The sequence below is a fragment of the Cyprinodon variegatus genome, unplaced genomic scaffold, assembly GCF_000732505.1.
Source record: "Cyprinodon variegatus isolate N-32 unplaced genomic scaffold, C_variegatus-1.0 Scaffold1369, whole genome shotgun sequence".
Classification (NCBI taxonomy): domain Eukaryota; kingdom Metazoa; phylum Chordata; class Actinopteri; order Cyprinodontiformes; family Cyprinodontidae; genus Cyprinodon; species Cyprinodon variegatus.
This window is the reverse complement of record NW_015151822.1, coordinates 85,267-92,195: the sequence shown is the minus strand read 5'-3', so window position 1 is coordinate 92,195 and position 6,929 is coordinate 85,267.

The window sequence follows — 6,929 nt, the reverse complement described above, 5'->3', positions numbered from 1 at the left end:
GTTCTATTTGACATTACAATGACAGCCTTCTTACTGTTGTTTTTTCTTGGTGGTTTACCAATAACCTGTAAATTATGCAACTTTAGGGTAACATTTCCCCATATTTTTACTGTTAGAACATAAAAAAAAAATGTTTGTGTGCAAGTATGTATGTATAACAAATGGATGAAATCATACTCGCGATTCAAAACACTCAGTAGTGGTCGCCTCAGTCACTCCACATAAAATAATTTAAGTTCCCTCAAATATTAGGCTAAATGTTAGCTATAGATATGGCAGTAACTTCATATGGCAGTAAAACATCAATGATTAAATTATTTGGAATACAGATTGGGTTTGGGTACTGAAAAAATGAAAATGTTCATTTTAAACATAATCTCAAGCTTTAAAGATAAAAGTGGAGGTCCAAACATGTGATTGTAGTGTCAGAGCTGAAGTGCATGCTGGGAGATGATGTTCTGGTCTGTTTATATGTAATTAGATCAACACAAGGATTATTAAAGAGAAGTCTTTCTGCTATGTTTGTCTTTCGAGACCGCCTTCATGATTATGTTGGAAAAGAGGAGGATTTCTCTGACCAGCAGCTCTGTGGACGTGAGAAGAATTCCAGTTTGGACCAAAAGGAACCGGAACCTCTGCAGATAAAAGAAAAGCAGCAAGAACCAGAACATCCCTGGACAGAAGAGGAAATCGTGGAGCTCCCCATTAGCGAGCTCAAAGAGCAGCTTGTTCTGCAGGAGGAGACAGAATATACACGAGAGAAACCTTCCCCATGTTTGACATGTGGAGAAACATTTCTGAAACAACAACATTTAATGGTTCACATGAGAACACACAGAAGATTTATGAATGTCTGTCCTGTGGAAAAACATAGACAAAGAAATCTGATTTTAATAAACACGAGAATTCACACAGGTGAGAAGCCTTTTTCCTGTAAGATATGTAACAAGAAGTTTACTGAAAAAGGTAAATTGACTTCTCACATGAGAATTCACACTGGTGAGAAGCCTTTTGAATGTCTCTCCTGTGGAAAAAGCTTTACCCCGAAATCCCACATACTCTGTCAGCGCTCCGGCCCACCCCGCTGCGCTCCAGACTGCCTGCACAAAGCAAAGCCTACAGCCTCCGCTGTGTCTCCCGTCCCCTCCGCTCTGAGTTCCTTGGAGATCGTAGAGGGCATGCGCGAGATGAACCAGGGTTTCCGTGGATCTTTAAAAAAAATTACAATTCATAATTCTTTTTTTAAATCAAGGCCTTAATTGGCACTAAAATTAATTAAATATGTTTATCGTGGCATTTATTAATCTTTAGTAAAAATTTTTATAAAAACTATTTCGTCAGATCATAAAGCCGTATGTTCGGAAAGGAAGCCCGAGGCGGAGAAAAAGCTAGAGAATATATATATACGTATATGTCTGTGTGTGTGTGTGTTTACATACATACAGGAGTCATGGAACTGTGCTTGCAGCTCCTTCATATTTCATGTACACTAATAACTTGTGTACATGGTTCTTGTTGATGGCATTAAAATAATTTCTAATAGCATTAAAATAGCATGAAATTAGAGTCACTCATTCCTGTATGAACCCTGTGAGCGCTTAATTTAATATGACTGTTGGAGGCTGGAGAAGTTCCACCCTTCTCCAGCAGAGTCAGCCGTGGATCCTCCTGAGCAGAGCCTTCTGCACAGCTGCTGCTCGTTACCATCATCAGAGGATCCACTACTTAAGCTGTCTTCAGACCTTGCCTCAACGCCGCAGTGTTGGTCCAGTTGGTTAGCACCCAAGCCTAGAACCTCTGAGAACTTTGTTGACTTTGAATCCAGACAGGATTCTAACTTTGTCTCTGTTTTCCAGGAAAACCTGTTTTTCTTCCGAGAAGCTCTGGAAGAGCTTAACCTGCCGAGCCTGCCCTCTGAGCCAAACCTGAAGACTCTCTGTGGATTCACATGCAGCTCTGGACCAAGAGCTGGAAACTCAAGTCAAGGTCAGCTCCCTCCCAAGAAGTAAGACGCTGAAGCAGCTAGCGGACTCTGCTAACCAAACTCTCTCCAGTTCCAACTACCTTCCTCTCCAAGCCCTTTTCAAGGACCCTCAAGGTACAAGTCTGAAATATCAAAGGACAAATCTCTAAGTGCCCCGCTAACTAAACTGTCTTCCACGCAGACCCCAGTGAACCCGTTCCCCAAGACCAGAACCAGAACCAGTTCTCTAGAGATTGTAATCAATAAACTCTGTTAAACTTTTACACCTGTTTCAGTCTCGTAGTGTTCTGCATAACTGGGTCACTCCTGAGTACCCATCATGACAGAACACTGCGGCCAAACACAAGGCCCAGCAGATCACTTCACCCGCCACTTGGAAGAACAGGCGGCCCAACTCAATGGACACGCCTTGGCCTTACGTGAGTTAAATACCCGCATAGAGATGCAGAACCAGGTAATCCAAGGCTATGCTAACTATGTGAACAGTGCTAACGCCACACCGGCAGCTCAACCATTTCCGGGTCCGGTTCCCCCTCCGAGGTCACCAGCAGTGACGTTATCAGAGTTCCGCCCAAGCCTTCCTGAAAAATTCTCCGGTAATATGAAGGATTGCAAAGGATTTTTATTTCAGTGCCGGTTACTGTTTCAGAATTCTCCCAACAGTTTTTCTATGGACTATAAGAAAGTAACCTTTATTCTCTCTCAACTAACAGGAAGAGCTTTGGAGTGGGCCCAGGCCAGATTTCCCTCAGATGAAAGTCTCAACTGCCGATACTCTGACTTCATTTCTGAATTCTCCCAGGTTTTTAACCAAGAGACTGATCAAACAATTGACTCTCGTGCTCTCTTCAGTATTAAACAGGGAGATTCTTCTGTGGCTGATTTTTCAATCAACTTCCGGGTCAAGGCAGCAGCTTCTGGATGGAACCAAAGTGCTGTGAAAGGAGCGTATTTTATGGCCTTAAATGAGAATATTAAGGATGAACTTGCAACTCTCGACGAACCAGCTTCCCTTGAGGAATTAATTAAGTTAACCATTAGATTGGACAACCGAATCAGAGCCAGAAACAGCTCCAAGCCAAGAAGTCTAGGATCTCATTCCTCTGCCTCTGCTCCAATTAATGTGACTGTTTTTTCTCCTCCCACAGAACAGTTGTCCAAGTCGCGACCTAAGGCTCAGTCCCTCCCTCTGCCTGTTCAGGCTTCTCATTCTGGAGATATGGAAGTTGAACCCATGCAGGTGGGACACACTCGGCTTACTCCTGAGGAGAGACAAAGACGTTTTTTGAGCAAACTCTGCATTTATTGTGGTGAGAGTGGACACTTCATTGCTTCCTGCCCGGCTAAGTCAAAAGCCTGGGCCCGCCAGAGGATCTGAGGAGTCTGGCGGGCCAACCCAATTCTAAGAAATCTCCTCGACTGATGCTTCCAGCCACGTTGTTTTTTAATAGTCAGAACCTCTCCTTTTCTGCATTTATTGATTCAGGCTGTGAACGGAACCTCATTGACTCAGACCTCGTTCAACAATTGAAAATTGAAACTATCCCACTTTCTCAACCTCTTCGTGTCTCAGCTATTGATGGGAAGAAACTCCACCAAGTTACCCATCAAACTCAACCCCTCGAGCTACTACTCTCAGGTAACCATCGTGAAACCATTTCATTTTTTGTTTTTCCCTCCGCATGTTCCCCTTTGGTGCTTGGATTTGAATGGCTGGAGAAACACAATCCACGCATTAACTGGACTGACCGTCACGTGGAATCCTGGTCTACGTTATGTCATGAGACATGCCTTCGTGCGGCAGCCCCCGTGGTGGGACCTCCTAGAGGTGGGGGGGAGATGGACTCTCCTGACCTTTCTTCAGTTCCTTCTGAGTACGATGACTTGGCCCCGGTCTTCAGTAAGGTCAGTGCTACGTCCCTTCCACCACATAGACCATATGACTGTGCTATCGAGTTGCTACCTGGAGCACCGTTACCCAGCAGCCGTTTATACAACATCTCCAAGCCCGAACGAGAAACTATGGAGAAGTATATTAACGAGTCTTTAGCTGCTGGAATCATCCGCCCGTCTTCTTCTCCTCTGGGTGCAGGGTTCTTTTTTGTGGGCAAAAAGGATGGTTCACTAAGACCATGTATCGATTACAGAGGTTTGAACCAAATTACCATTAAGAATAAGTACCCTCTACCTCTTCTAGCTTCAGCATTCGAACCAGTCCAGGGGGCTACTGTCTTCACCAAGTTGGACCTAAGAAACGCATATCATCTCCTCAGAATCAGAGAGGGAGATGAATGGAAAACTGCTTTCAAGACCCCCTTAGGTCAGTTTGAATATTTGGTGATGCCCTTTGGATTAACTAACGCCCCCGCCTGTTTCCAAGCTCTTGTGAATGACGTTCTCAGAGACTTTCTAAATGTGTTTGTGTTTGTCTATATCAACGACATACTCATTTATTCTAGGAACTTAGTTGAGCATAAGAAACATGTCCGCCTGGTTTTACAAAGACTATTGGAGAACAAGCTGTTCGTCAAAGCTGAAAAATGTGAGTTTCATCAACCTTCTGTGACATTTTTGGGGTTTGTGCTCGAGGGCGGGCAGGTTAAGCCTTCTGAAGATAAAATAAAGGCGGTTTTGGAGTGGCCGGTTCCTGAAAATTGAAAACAGCTACAGAGATTTTTGGGGTTCGCCAATTTTTACCGTCGCTTCATAAGGAACTATAGCCAAACTGCTCTACCCCTAACCTCTCTTACATCCGTTAAAAAGACTTTTCAATGGTCTCCCGAAGCTCAGACTGCTTATGAAAAGCTGAAATCCTTGTTTTCCAGAGCACCCGTGTTAATTCAGCCTGATCCTTCTAAGCAGTTCATTCTGGAGGTTGACGCTTCAGATTCTGGCGTTGGAGCCGTCCTGTCCCAAAGACTCGACGCAGACCAAAAGATCCACCCATGTGCTTTTTTTTCTCGTAGGCTTTCTTCAGCAGAACAGAACTATGGCGTCGGAGATCGTGAGTTATTGGCCATCAAGTTGGCATTGGAAGAATGGAGACACTGGCTAGAGGGAGCTGAGCACCCGGTTCTAGTTTGGACAGATCACAAGAACCTTGCCAGCATCCAGTCAGCCAAACAGGCCAACCCTCGTCAATGCAGGTGGTCCATTTTCTTCTCAAGATTTAATCTCATTATCTCCTACAGACCCGGATCTAAGAATGTGAAACCAGACTCCCTTTCGCGTCTATACTCCGTCGATCAACCTGAGACCCCAGAGCCAGTCCTTCCGGCATCATGCACCGTTGGAGTTGTAAACTGGGAGATTTCTGATCTCATTAACTCCGCCCTGGCCTCGGAACCCGACCCAGGTAACGGTCCAGCTAACAGAACCTATGTTCCATCTTCCGTCAGGTCCCGGCTAATACAATGGATGCATGCCGCCAAATTTTCTGCCCATCCGGGAGTCAGTAGAACCATTGCTCTTATTACAAGACGTTTCTGGTGGCCCACGCTCCACAGGGACGTAAAGGAATACGTGCTGGCCTGTCCCACTTGTGCAAGAAACAAGGCCTCGCACCAGCCACCCTCGGGCCTGCTACAGCCTCTTCCGATCCCTTCACGCCCATGGTCCCACATTGCCATTGATTTTGTCACCGGTCTCCCCGTCTCTCGAGGTATGTCCACTATACTCACCATCGTTGATCGTTTCTCCAAATCGTGTCATCTCGTTCCTCTCAGGAAGCTCCCCTTGGCATTCCAAACTGCTCAGCTTCTAGTAAAACACGTCTTCCGTCTACACGGCATTCCCCAGGAGATCCTGTCAGACCGTGGTCCTCAGTTCATCTCTCAAGTTTGGAAGGCTTTCTGTTCTGCTCTAGGCTGTAAATCATCCCTGACATCTAGTTATCACCCACAATCCAATGGTCAGACCGAACGCATGAATCAGCAACTAGAATCCACTCTCCGTTGTCTAACTTCCAACAACCCCACCGACTGGAGTCAATATTTACCTTGGATCGAATACGCCCATAACTCTCAGAGATCTGCATCCACCGGCCAGTCTCCGTTTCAGGTCAGTCATGGTTACCAACCTCCACTTTTCCCCGCAGATGAAAAAGAAATATCTGTCAGAACCGTCAGTCAGCACATCCGACGCTGCCAGAGGATCTGGAAAGAGACCATCACCTCCCTCAACAGCTCTTCTGAGATCTCTAAACGTTTTGCTGACTCCAGGAGACGTCCCGCTCCCGAGTATTCCATTGGACAGGAGGTATGGCTGTCTACCCGAGACATTCCCCTCGAGGGAATGTCTCGAAAATTATCCCCGAGATTCATTGGTCCATTTAAGGTTTCCCAGGTCATCAATCCGTCTGCAGTCCGTCTCCAGCTACCTCCAACTCTACGCATTCACCCCACCTTCCATGTTTCTCCGATTAAGCCCGTGGTTTCTAGCCCCCTGTGCCCACCATCCGACTCCCCACCACCCGCCCTGGAAGTCGATGGTCACCCAGCTTTCACCGTCCGTCGCATAGTGGACTCCTGTCGGCGAGGTCGCGGCTGGCAGTACCTCGTCGACTGGGAGGGCTACGGACCAGAAGATAGTCAGTGGGTTCCTGGCTCTTACATCCTCGATCCTTCCCTGATCGAGGAGTACAAGCGTTCCTGCCCATCAACTTCCTCCGGACCGCCAAGGGGCGGTCGTTGAGGGGGGGGTACTGTTGGAGGCTGGAGAAGTTCCACCCTTCTCCAGCAGAGTCCGCCGTGGATCCTCCTGAGCAGAGCCTCCTGCACAGCTGCTGCTCGTTACCATCATCAGAGGATCCACTACTTAAGCTGTCTTCAGACCTTGCCACAACGCCGCAGTGTTGATCCAGTTGGTTAGCACCCAAGCCTAGAACCTCTGAGAACTTTGTTGACTTTGAATCCAGACTGGATTCTAACTTTGTCTCTGTCTTTCC